Source organism: Oncorhynchus keta, unplaced genomic scaffold (genome assembly GCF_023373465.1).
Source record: "Oncorhynchus keta strain PuntledgeMale-10-30-2019 unplaced genomic scaffold, Oket_V2 Un_contig_5967_pilon_pilon, whole genome shotgun sequence".
Lineage (NCBI taxonomy): Eukaryota > Metazoa > Chordata > Actinopteri > Salmoniformes > Salmonidae > Oncorhynchus > Oncorhynchus keta.
In genome coordinates this window covers 1-13,033 of record NW_026288609.1, presented here as the reverse complement: position 1 = coordinate 13,033, position 13,033 = coordinate 1, and the positions used below count along the sequence as shown (strand labels likewise).

The 13,033-nt window shown below is 46.6% G+C and overlaps 1 long non-coding RNA gene across 2 annotated transcripts; it reads left to right on the top strand.

The window, feature by feature from the left end:
- Nucleotides 1-8: 8 nt before the first annotated feature.
- LOC127925633 (uncharacterized) lies at nt 9-3,247 on the top strand. Of its 2 annotated transcripts, none has more exons than XR_008121629.1 (3): nt 9-141; nt 2,736-3,085; nt 3,186-3,247. It is a non-coding gene; the product is annotated as an uncharacterized LOC127925633 (long non-coding RNA). The 2 variants fall into 2 exon arrangements; XR_008121628.1 differs by lacking the exon at nt 3,186-3,247 and adding an exon at nt 3,086-3,146 and having other exon boundaries at nt 2,736-3,035.
- Nucleotides 3,248-13,033: the final 9,786 nt, after the last annotated feature.

Genomic DNA, 13,033 nt, shown 5'->3' with positions numbered 1-13,033 from the left:
TTGTACAGTGGTTGCACAGCCTTTCCTCTACAGGGAGCCAGGTTCTGCTGTGGTGCAGTGGTTGCACAGCCTTTCCTCTACAGGGAGCCAGGTTCTGCTGTTGTGCAGTGGTTGCACAGCCTTTCCTCTACAGGGAGCCAGGTTCTGCTGTTGTGCAGTGGTTGCACAGCCTTTCCTCTACAGCATGGGTGTCAAACTCTGGCCCGTGGGCCAAATTTGGCCCGCGGGGTAATTATATTTGGCCCGCGAGACAATACCAAATTACTACTAGAGCTGGCCCGCCGGTATTATACAGCGCATTCACCACTAATACTACGAATCCCATAATGCTCTGCTGTTTTCGCACGCCAATCAGGACAGGATCCAGAAACGCTCTCTCCTCTGTGACAGTAGTCATAGCAACATAGACGCTACAACTGTCAGCGAGCTAACCCTTCCCAAAAATGGCGAAAAGAAAGGCAGAAAACAGGAGCTTTCTGGACAAGTGGGAGGCAGAATATCTGTTTACATATGTAAAAGACAAACCTGTTTGTCTTGTTTGTGGAGTCAACGTGGCTGTAAGTAAGGAGTACAACATTAGACGACACTATGAAACGAAACACCATGACAAATACAAGGACCTGGACATGACTCAAAGGAGCCAGAAAGTAGAGGAGATGAAAAGAAGTTTGGTTTCACAACAGAATATGTTTAAAAAAGCCACATCACAAAGCGAGGCTGCTGTAAAGGCTAGTTATATAGTGGCAGCAGAGATCGCAAAAAAAAGTGCATGATGAAGGTTTGTGACCTCGTATGCCCAGAGAAAAAACAAGCATTTTCAAACGTGAGCCTGAGCAGGAACACAGTAGCCGATCGCACATGTGATCTTGCCACCAATCTGTATGACCAGCTGATGGAAAAGGGAAAATATTTTGTTGCGTTCTCCTCGCTGTGGATGAGAGCTGCGACGCATCTGATACTGCTCAGCTGTCAGTCTTCATCCGTGGAGTGGACTCAAATCTGTGTGTTACGGAGGAGCTATTAGGATTCAAATCAATGCATGGCACAACCACAGGAAAGGAAATCTTTGAGGAGGTTTCCAAATGTGTAACTGAAATAAAGCTGCCGTGGGATAAACTCGTTGGATTAACGACAGATGGTGCGCCAGCGATGTGCGGTAAAAAGAGTGGACTGGTGGGCATGGTTCGGGAGAAGATGCGGGAAGAGAACTGTGCAGGTGAGCTAACTGTTTACCACTGCATCATACATCAGGAAGCACTGTGTGCCAAAGCCCTAAAGATGGAACACAACAACACAGGTAGTTAACTTTATAAGAGCCAAAGGTCTAAATCACCGCCAGTTTAAATCTTTTCTGGAGGAGTGTGGTTCGGAATACGCAGACGTGCCGTATCACACAGAGGTGAGATGGCTAAGCAGAGGAAAAGTACTGAACAGATGTTTCGAGCTGCGTGAGGAAATATGTCAATACCTGGAAACCAAAGGGAAGGATACAGCAAAAGTTCCTGTGTGAGCTGGCCTTTCTCTGTGACATCTCGAGCCATCTCGATGCGCTGAACCTGCAGCTTCAGGGGCGGGGCGCATCATCACAGACATGTACGCTGCAGTGAGGGCCTTCAAAACTAAACTGTGCCTGTGGGAGAATCAGATGCTGCAAGGAAACCCTTGCCATTTTCCCTGCTGCCAATCCATAAAAGCGCAGATCTCTACCACCGTGTTCCCATGCACACAGTTTGCTGAAAAACTCAGTGTTCTCGCCGCTGAGTTTAGCCGGCGATTTGACGACTTCGATGCCCAGAAATGCAAGTTTGAACTGCTTAGTAATCCCTTCGCAGTTGATGTGGAAAATGCACCAACCAACATCCAAATGGAGCTGATTGAACTCCAGTGCAACGACACGCTGAAGTCTGAAGTCTGAAGTATGATGCTGTGGGCGCCGCACAGTTTCCACGGTTCATCCCTGACACAATGCCTCAGCTCCGCACCCAAGCTGCTCAGATGCTCTCCATGTTCGGCAGCACTTATCTATGCGAGCAACTTTTCTCTCGATGAAGATGACCAAAACAACTCACAGGAGACGTCTGACTGATGAACATCTTCGCTCGATATTGAGGATTTCTTCAGCTCAGAGCTTGAGCCCAGACATCGATGAACTCGCATCCAGAAGAGATGCCAGGTATCTGGCTTGGGCACATCAGATTAGACCAGTGTGCAATAATTAACGTTTTCTTTATGCACTTTTTCTTGCTACAAGGCATGGGCTTGAATGGTTGATTGATTTATTATCATTTTATTCGTAAAATTATTAGCCAGTGGAAAAAGTTGATTTTGGTATTTAAATCAGAAGGCTGCAAATAGAAAAGAGGCATACAATTTTTATTTAAATTTTATTTATTTAATAAATGAATGCCATTGATGTGTTTTTCATTTGAAATTCGATTTTGCATGTCTCCACTATTAAATTATATATTGTATGGTAATAAGCGATGCTTGTTCCATATTCAATGTTAAAGCAAAACTTGTTTGGGTCCATATTAAAAGGTTAATTTGTTCAATGTTGGCCCGTGACTTTGTTCAGGTTTTACATTTTGGCCCACTGGGTATTTGAGTTTGACACCCCTGCTCTACAGGGAGCCAGGTTATGCTGTTGTGCAGTGGTTGCACAGCCTTTCCTCTACAGGGAGCCAGGTTCTGCTGTTGTGCAGTGGTTACACAGCCTTTCCTCTACAGGGAGCCAGGTTCTGCTGTGGTGCAGTGGTTGCACAGCCTTTCCTCTACAGGGAGCCAGGTTCTGCTGTTGTTCAGTGGTTGCACAGCCTTTCCTCTACAGGGAGCCAGGTTCTGCTGTTGTGCAGTGGTTGCACAGCCTTTCCTCTACAGGGAGCCAGGTTCTGCTGTGGTGCAGTGGTTGCACAGCCTTTCCTCTACAGGGAGCCAGGTTCTGCTGTTGTGCAGTGGTTGCACAGCCTTTCCTCTACAGGGAGCCAGGTTCTGCTGTGGTGCAGTGGTTGCACAGCCTTTCCTCTACAGGGAGCCAGGTTCTGCTGTGGTGCAGTGGTTACACAGCCTTTCCTCTACAGGGAGCCAGGTTCTGCTGTGGTGCAGTGGTTGCACAGCCTTTCCTCTACAGGGAGCCAGGTTCTGCTGTGGGGCAGTGGTTGCACAGCCTTTCCTCTACAGGGAGCCAGGTTCTGCTGTGGTGCAGTGGTTACACAGCCTTTCCTCTACAGGGAGCCAGGTTCTGCTGTTGTGCAGTGGTTTTCCTGTGTCTACCATGCTCAATGGCAAGACTGTGCTCACTGAGCCTCTACTTCCGGGTTGGAGCGGCGGTCGCATCCGCATTTCGCTTCGCAGGTAGTATAACTTTTTCATTACATTTCATTACATTTCATTATAGTACAACGGTTTGATTTGTCTAATCTTAGCAATTTCTTCTTAGCTAGCTACATAGCCGTCTTTGTATCAAAGATAATTGCGTAATTATCGTATTTCGTCGTCCTAACGTAGTCTTCACTGCTCTGCCCAGCAGCTAGCCAGCTAGCAAACGTCCACCGATTAGCAGCACTGTAGAAACTATTACACTCAACTGAACGACTTGATTAGTGTAGTGTTAGCTAGCTACATAGCTGTCTTTGCTGTCTTCGTATCCAAGATAATTGTGTAGTCTTAGAGTGATTATCTTAATTTACCGAGGTTAGCTAGCCAGCTATTTGTCGTCCTTAACGTAGGAGACACTGCTAGCTAGCCAACAGCTAGCCAACGTCTTCCGAATAGAACTCAACAACCCGGTCGCATTCCGCTTCGCTCCACAGGTAGTATCACATTTTCATTTAATTTCATTACAGTACAACGGTTTGATTTGTTTGATCGTAGCTAGCTACATAGCTAGCTACATAGCCGTCTTTGTATCAAAGATAATTGTGTAGTCTAGAGCGATTTTCTAGGTTAGCTAGCCAGCTGTTGTCTTTCTTTTAACGCAACGTAACGTAATCAACACTGCTAGCTAGCCAGCTAGCCCCGAATAGCAGCACTGTAGAAACTATTACACTCAACGGAACGACTTGATTAGTGTAGTGTCAACAACGCAGCCACTGCCAGCTAGCCTACAAAGTCAACAACGCAGCCACTGCCAGCTAGCCTACTTCAGCAGTACTGTATCATTTTAATCATTTTAGCCAATAAGATTCTTGCTACGTAAGCTTAACTTTCTGAACATTCGAGACGTGTAGTCCACTTGTCATTCCAACCTCCTTTGCATTAGCGTAGCCTCTTCTGTAGCCTGTCAACTATGTGTCTGTCTATCCCTGTTCTCTCCTCTCTGCACAGACCATACAAACGCTCCACACCGCGTGGCCGTGGCCACCTAATCTGGTGGTCCCAGCGCGTCTACCCACGTGGAGTTCCAGGTCTCCGGTAGCCTCTGGAACTGCCGATCTGCGGCCAACAAGGCAGAGTTCATCTCAGCCTATGCCTCCCTCCAGTCCCTCGACTTCTTGGCACTGACGGAAACATGGATCACCACAGATAACACTGCCACTCCTACTGCTCTCTCTTCGTCCGCCCACGTGTTCTCGCACACCCCGAGAGCTTCTGGTCAGCGGGGTGGTGGCACCGGGATCCTCATCTCTCCCAAGTGGTCATTCTCTCTTTCTCCCTTACCCATCTGTCTATCGCCTCCTTTGAATTCCATGCTGTCACAGTTACCAGCCCTTTCAAGCTTAACATCCTTATCATTTATCGCCCTCCAGGTTCCCTCGGAGAGTTCATCAATGAGCTTGATGCCTTGATAAGCTCCTTTCCTGAGGACGGCTCACCTCTCACAGTTCTGGGCGACTTTAACCTCCCCACGTCTACCTTTGACTCATTCCTCTCTGCCTCCTTCTTTCCACTCCTCTCCTCTTTTGACCTCACCCTCTCACCTTCCCCCCTACTCACAAGGCAGGCAATACGCTCGACCTCATCTTTACTAGATGCTGTTCTTCCACTAACCTCATTGCAACTCCCTCCAAGTCTCCGACCACTACCTTGTATCCTTTTCCATCTCGCTCTCATCCAACACTTCCCACACTGCCCCTACTCGGATGGTATCGCGCCGTCCCAACCTTCGCTCTCTCTCCCCCGCTACTCTCTCCTCTTCCATCCTATCATCTCTTCCCTCTGCTCAAACCTTCTCCAAACTATCTCCTGATTCTGCCTCCTCAACCCTCCTCTCCTCCCTTTCTGCATCCTTTGACTCTCTATGCCCCCTATCCTCCAGGCCGGCTCGGTCCTCCCTCCCGCTCCGTGGCATGACGACTCATTGCGAGCTCACAGAACAGGGCTCCGGGCAGCCGAGCGGAAATGGAGGAAAACTCGCCTCCCTGCGGACCTGGCATCCTTTCGCTCCCTCCTCTCTACATTTTCCTCTTCTGTCTCTGCTGCTAAAGCCACTTTCTACCACTCTAAATTCCAAGCTTCTGCCTCTAACCCTAGGAAGCTCTTTGCCACCTTCTCCTCCCTCCTGAATCCTCCTCCCCCTCCTCCTCCCTCTCTGCAGATGACTTCGTCAACCATTTTGAAAAGAAGGTCGACGACATCCGATCCTCGTTTGCTAAGTCAAACGACACCGCTGGTTCTGCTCACACTGCCCTACCCTGTGCTCTGACCTCTTTCTCCCCTCTCTCTCCAGATGAAATCTTGCGTCTTGTGATGGCCAGCCGCCCAACAACCTGCCCGCTTGACCCTATCCCCTCCTCTCTTCTCCAGACCATTTCCGGAGACCTTCTCCCTTAACTCACCTCGCTCATCAACTCATCCCTGACTGCTGGCTACGTCCCTTCCGTCTTCAAGAGAGCGAGAGTTGCACCCCTTCTGAAAAAACCTACACTCGATCCCTCCGATGTCAACAACTCCAGACCAGTATCCCTTCTTTCTTTTCTCTCCAAAACTCTTGAACGTGCCGTCCTTGGCCAGCTCTCCCGCTATCTCTCTCAGAATGACCTTCTTGATCCAAATCAGTCAGGTTTCAAGACTAGTCATTCAACTGAGACTGCTCTTCTCTGTATCACGGAGGCGCTCCGCACCGCTAAAGCTAACTCTCTCTCCTCTGCTCTCATCCTTCTAGACCTATCGGCTGCCTTCGATACTGTGAACCATCAGATCCTCCTCTCCACCCTCTCCGAGTTGGGCATCTCCGGCGCGGCCCACGCTTGGATTGCGTCCTTCCATGACAGGACGCTCCTACCCGGTGGCGTGGCGAGAATCTGTCTCCTCACCACGCTCTCTCACCACTGGTGTCCCCCAGGGCTCTGTTCTAGGCCCTCTCCTATTCTCGCTATATACCAAGTCACTTGGCTCTGTCATAACCTCACATGGTCTCTCCTATCATTGCTATGCAGACGACACACAATTAATCTTCTCCTTTCCCCCTTCTGATGACCAGGTGGCGAATCGCATCTCTGCATGTCTGGCAGACATATCAGTGTGGATGACGGATCACCACCTCAAGCTGAACCTCGGCAAGACGGAGCTGCTCTTCCTCCCGGGAAGGACTGCCCGTTCCATGATCTCGCCATCACGGTTGACAACTCCATTGTGTCCTCCTCCCAGAGCGCTAAGAATCTTGGCGTGATCCTGGACAACACCCTGTCGTTCTCAACTAACATCAAGGCGGTGGCCCGTTCCTGTAGGTTCATGCTCTACAACATCCGCAGAGTACGACCCTGCCTCACACAGGAAGCGGCGCAGGTCCTAATCCAGGCACTTGTCATCTCCCGTCTGGATTACTGCAACTCGCTGTTGGCTGGGCTCCCTGCCTGTGCCATTAAACCCCTACAACTCATCCAGAACGCCGCAGCCCGTCTGGTGTTCAACCTTCCCAAGTTCTCTCACGTCACCCCGCTCCTCCGCTCTCCCACTGGCTACCAGTTGAAGCTCGCATCCGCTACAAGACCATGGTGCTTGCCTACGGAGCTGTGAGGGGAACGGCACCTCAGTACCTCCAGTCTCTGATCAGGCCCTACACCCAAACAAGGGCACTGCGTTCATCCACCTCTGGCCTGCTCGCCTCCCTACCACTGAGGAAGTACAGTTCCCGCTCAGCCCAGTCAAAACTGTTCGCTGCTCTGGCCCCCAATGGTGGAACAAACTCCCTCACGACGCCAGGACAGCGGAGTCAATCACCACCTTCCGGAGACACCTGAAACCCCACCTCTTTAAGGAATACCTAGGATAGGATAAGTAATCCTTCTCACCCCCCTTTTAAGATTTAGATGCACTATTGTAAAGTGACTGTTCCACTGGATGTCATAAGGTGAATGCACCAATTTGTAAGTCGCTCTGGATAAGAGCGTCTGCTAAATGACTTAAATGTAAATGTACTTTGTCAAGGTTTTTCTAAGGTTTTGATCAGTAACCATGGCCAAATAGTTAGCCACAGTGTAGTGTTGATTTAGGGCCAGATAGCACTGCATTTTGCTTTGTGTTTGTGATTGTGTTTCCCAATAAGCAATTCAGTTCTGTTTTGACTGTGTTGTAATTTGTTTTATTCTGATTGATTGGATGTTCTGGTCCTGAGGCTTCAGTGTGTTAGTAGAACAGGTTAGTGAACTCCTCTCTCTGTCTCTGTCTCTCTCTCTCTCTCTCTCTCTCTCTCTCTCTCTCTCTCTCTCTCTCTCTCTCTCTCTCTCTCTCTCTCTCTCTCTCTCTGTCTCTCTCTCTCTCTCTCTCTTCTCTCTCTCTCTCTCACTCTCTCTCCTCTCTCTTTCTCTCTTTCTCGCTCTCTCTCTCTGTCTCTCTCTCTCTCTGTCTCTGTCTCTCGCTCTCTCAATTCAATTCAATTCAAGGGCTTTATTGGCATGGGAAACATGTGTTAACATTGCCAAAGCAAGTGAGGTAGACAACATACAAAGTGAATATATAAAGTGAAAAACAACAAAAATTAACAGTAAACATTACACATACAACAGTTTCAAAACAGTAAAGACATTACAAATGTCATATTATATATATATATATATATATATATATATATATATATATATATATATATATACATATATATACATATACACAATGTACAAATAATTAAAGGACACAAGATAAAATAAATAAGCATAAATATGGGTTGTATTTACAATGGTGTTTGTTCTTCACTGGTTGCCCTTTTCTCGTGGCAACAGGTCACAAATCTTGCTGCTGTGATGGCACACTGTGGAATTTCACCCAGTAGGTATGGGAGTTTTTCAAAATTGGATATGTTTTCGAATTCTTTGTGGATCTGTGTGATCTGGGGGAAATATGTCTCTCTAATATGGTCATACATTGGGCAGGAGGTTAGGAAGTGCAGCTCAGTTTCCACCTCATTTTGTGGGCAGTGAGCACATAGCCTGTCTTCTCTTGAGAGCCATGTCTGCCTACGGCGGCCTTTCTCAATAGCAAGGCTATGCTCACTGAGTCTGTACATAGTCAAAGCTTTCCTTAATTTTGGGTCAGTCACAGTGGTCAGGTATTCTGCCGCTGTGTACTCTCTGTGTAGGGCCAAATAGCATTCTAGTTTGCTCTGTTTTTTGTTAATTCTTTCCAATGTGTTAAGTAATTATCTTTTTGTTTTCTCATGATTTGGTTGGGTCTAATTGTGCTGTTGTCCTGGGGCTCTGTAGGGTGTGTTTGTGTTTGTGAACAGAGCCCCAGGACCAGTTTGCTTAGGGACTCTTCTCCAGGTTCATCTCTCTGTTTGTGATGGCTTTGTTATGGAAGGTTTGTGAATCGCTTCCTTTTAGGTGGTTGTAGAATTTAATGGCTCTTTTCTGGATTTTGATAATTAGTGGGTATCGGCCTAATTCTGCTCTGCATGCATTATTTGGTGTTTTACGTTGTACACGGAGGATATTTTTGCAGAATTCTGCGTGCAGAGTCTCAATTTGGTGTTTGTCCCATTTTGTGAAGTCTTGGTTGGTGAGCGGACCCCAGACCTCACAACCATAAAGGGCAATGGGCTCTATGACTGATTCAAGTATTTTTAGCCAAATCCTAATTGGTATGTTGAAATTTATGTTTCTTTTGATGGCATAGAATGCCCTTCTTGCCTTGTCTCTCAGATCGTTCACACCTTTGTGGAAGTTACCTGTGGCGCTGATGTTTAGGCCAAGGTATGTATAGTTTTTTGTGTGCTCTAGGGCAACAGTGTCGAGATGGAATTTGTATTTGTGGTCCTGGTGACTCGACCTTTTTGGAACACCATTATTTTGGTCTTACTGAGATTTACTGTCAGGGCCCAGGTCTGACAGAATCTGTGCATAAGATCTAGGTGCTGCTGTAGGCCCTCCTTGGTTGGTGACAGAAGCACCAGATCATCAGCAAACAGCAGACATTTGACTTCGGATTCTAGCAGGGGAGGCCGGGTGCTGCAGACTTTTCTAGTGCCCGCGCCAGTTCGTTGATATATATGTTGAAGAGGGTGGGGCTTAAGCTGCATCCCTGTCTAACCCCACGACCCTGTGTGAAGAAATGTGTGTGTTTTTGCCAATTTTAACCGCACACTTGTTGTTTGTGTACATGGATTTTATAATGTCATATGTTTTACCCCCAACACCACTTTCCATCAGTTTGTATAGCAGACCCTCATGCCAGATTGAGTCGAAGGCTTTTTTGAAATCAACAAAGCATGAGAAGATTTTGCCTTTGTTTTGGTTTGTTTGGTTGTCAATTAAGGTGTGCAGGGTGAATACATGGTCTGTTGTACGGTAATTTGGTAAAAGCCAATTTGACATTTGCTCAGTACATTGTTTTCATTGAGGAAATGTACGAGTCTGCTGTTAATAATAATGCAGAGGATTTTCCCAAGGTTACTGTTGACACATATTCCACGGTAGTTATTGGGGTCAAATTTGTCTCCACTTTTGTGGATTGGGGTGATCAGTCCTTGGTTCCAAATATTGGGGAAGATGCCAGAGCTAAGTATGATGTTAAAGAGTTTTAGTATAGCCAGTTGGAATTTGTTGTCTGTATATTTGATCATTTCATTGAGGATACCATCGACACCACAGGCCTTTTTGGGTTGGAGGGTTTTTATTTTGTCCTGTAACTCATTCAATGTAATTGGAGAATCCAGTGGGTTCTGGTAGTCTTTAATAGTTGATTCTAAGATCTGTAGTTGATCATGTATATGTTTTTGCTCTTTGTTCTTTGTTATAGAACCAAAAAGATTGGAGAAGTGGTTTACCCAGACATCTCCATTTTGGATAGATAATTCTTCGTGTTGTTGTTTGTTTAGTGTTTTCCAATTTTCCCAGAAGTGGTTAGAGTCTATGGATTCTTCAATTGCATTGAGCTGATTTCTGACATGCTGTTCCTTCTTTTTCCGTAGTGTGTTTCTGTATTGTTTTAGTGATTCACCATAGTGAAGGCGTAGACTCAGGTTTTCCGGGTCTCTATGTTTTTGGTTGGACAGGTTTCTCAATTTCTTTCTTAGATTTTTGCATTCCTCATCAAACCATTTGTCATTATTGTTAATTTTCTTCGGTTTTCTATTTGAGATTTTTAGATTTGATAGGGAAGCTGAGAGGTCAAATATACTGTTAAGATTTTCTACTGCCAAGTTTACACCTTCACTATTACAGTGGAACGTTTTACCCAGGAAATTGTCTAAAAGGGATTGAATTTGTTGTTGCCTAATTGTTTTTTGGTAGGTTTCCAAACTGCATTCCTTCCACCTATAGCATTTCTTAATGTTACTCAGTTCCTTTGGCTTTGATGCCTCGTGGTTGAGTATTGCTCTGTTTAAGTAGACTGTGATTTTGCTGTGGTCTGATAGGGGTGTTAGTGGACTGACTGTGAACGCTCTGAGAGATTCTGGGTTGAGGTCAGTGATAAAGTAGTCTACAGTACTACTGCCAAGAGATGAGCTATAGGTGTATCTACCATAGGAGTCCCCTCGAAGCCTACCGTTGACTATGTACATACCCAGCGTGCAACAGAGCTGCAGGAGTTGTGACCCGTTTTTGTTGGTTATGTTGTCATAGTTGTGCCTAGGGGGGCATATGTGGGAGGGGATGCTGTCACCTCCAGGCAGATGTTTGTCCCCCTGTGTGCTGAGGGTGTCAGGTTCTTGTCCGGTTCTGGCATTTAGGTCGCCACAGACTAGTACATGTCCCTGGGCCTGGAAATGATTGATTTCGCCCTCCAGGATGGAGAAGCTGTCTTCATTAAAATATGGGGATTCTAGTGGGGGGATATAGGTAGCACACAGGAGGACATTTTTCTCTGTTAGGATAATTTCCTTTTGAATTTCTAGCCAAATGTAGAATGTTCCTGTTTTGATTAATTTAATGGAGTGAGTTAGGTCTGCTCTATACCAAATTAGCATACCCCCTGAGTCCCTTCCTGTTTCACACCTGGTAGTTTGGTGGATGGGACTACCAGCTCTCTGTAACCTAGAGGGCAACCAGTGGGTCCGTCTCCTCTATACCAGGTTTCTTGCAGGATGACAATGTCTGTGTTACCGATTTCTTTGGTGAAGTCCGGGTTTCTGCTCTTTAGGCCAAAGGCAGATGACCTCAGACCTTGGATATTCCAGGATGATATAGTGAAGGCTTTTTGTTCCATAGAATGTCCAATGTTGTTGGTCGTGTGGTTTGGCCTCAGGCCAGTAAGTGTGAGCAGAGCCTGCTGAGCATCTGGTACATGCTATTGGCTTGGGCGAGTGTGAGAGTGGGGGTTGGGACTGTTTGCCCGCTCACTACCTGGGCGTATGTGTGGCTTCCATGTTGAGGCCCTCTTTGCGGGGGTGGGGTGCATGGGGTGGGCAGGAGTCTCTCTCTGTCTCTCTCTCTGTCTCTCTCTCTCTGTCTCTCTCTGTCTCTGTCTCTCACTCTCTCTCTCCTTCTCTCTCTCTCTCTCTCTCTCTCTCTCTCTCTCTCTCTCTCTCTCTCTCTCTCTCTCTCTCTCTGTCTCTCCCTCTCTCTTTCTCTCTCTCTCGCTCTCTCTCTCTCTCCTCCTCTCTCTCTCTCTCTCTCTCTCTCTCTCTCTCTCTCTCTCTCTCTCTCTCTCTCTCTCTCTCTCTCTCTCTCTCTCTCTTTCTCTCTCTCTCTCTCTCTCTCTTCTCTGATACAGCTTAGTGTAGTAGGCAAAGAGATGGAATACAAACTGGTATAAATAGACTGAGGAGACGTAAAGGGGCTGCTAGCGTTTACAGGCTCAGCTCATCAGAACAAATGACGTCTAGAAAACTTTGAAAGTGTTGATGGAAAAATAGACACTTAAACATCTGTCATGTTCACTTATCCTGGATAGATCCAAGACCACAAGGAGGGATTTCCAGGAACGTCTGATTCCCAGTACCTCTTCTTGAAGTCTGTTATTTGTCCTCCTTTCTGATTGAGGGAACATGGCGTTTCCCAACGGTCAACTGTCAGGAACACTTCAGATGGAAAATGTACTGCAACATGCATTATGAGCAGAGATAGTTAGTAGTTATGTTGGCCAGACTGTCCGTGTGTCCTAAACAGCACTCTATTCCCTGTGTCAGATGTAGTGCACTACTTTAGATGTACCGGGAATCTGATCAGAATGTCAGTGCACTGCTTTTAGACCGGGAATCTGATCAGATGTAGTGCACTACTTTAGACCCGAATCTGATCAGATGTAGTGCACTACTTTAGACCCGGGGAATCTGATCAGATGTAGGGTACTACTTAGACCGGGAATCTGATCAGATGTAGTGCACTACTTTAGACCCGGGAATCTGATCAGATGTAGTGCACTACTTTAGACCCGGGAATCTGATCAGATGTAGTGCACTACTTTAGACCCGGGAATCTGATCAGATGTAGTGCACTACTTTAGACCCGGGAATCTGATCAGATGTAGTGCACTACTTTCTGAGATGTACACTACTTTAGGGAATCTGATCAGATGTAGTGCACTACTTTAGACCCGGGAATCTGATCAGATGTAGTGCACTACTTTAGACCCGGGAATCTGATCAGATGTAGTGCACTACTTTAGACCCGGGAATCTGATCAGATGTAGTGCACTACTTTAGACCCGGGAATCTGAT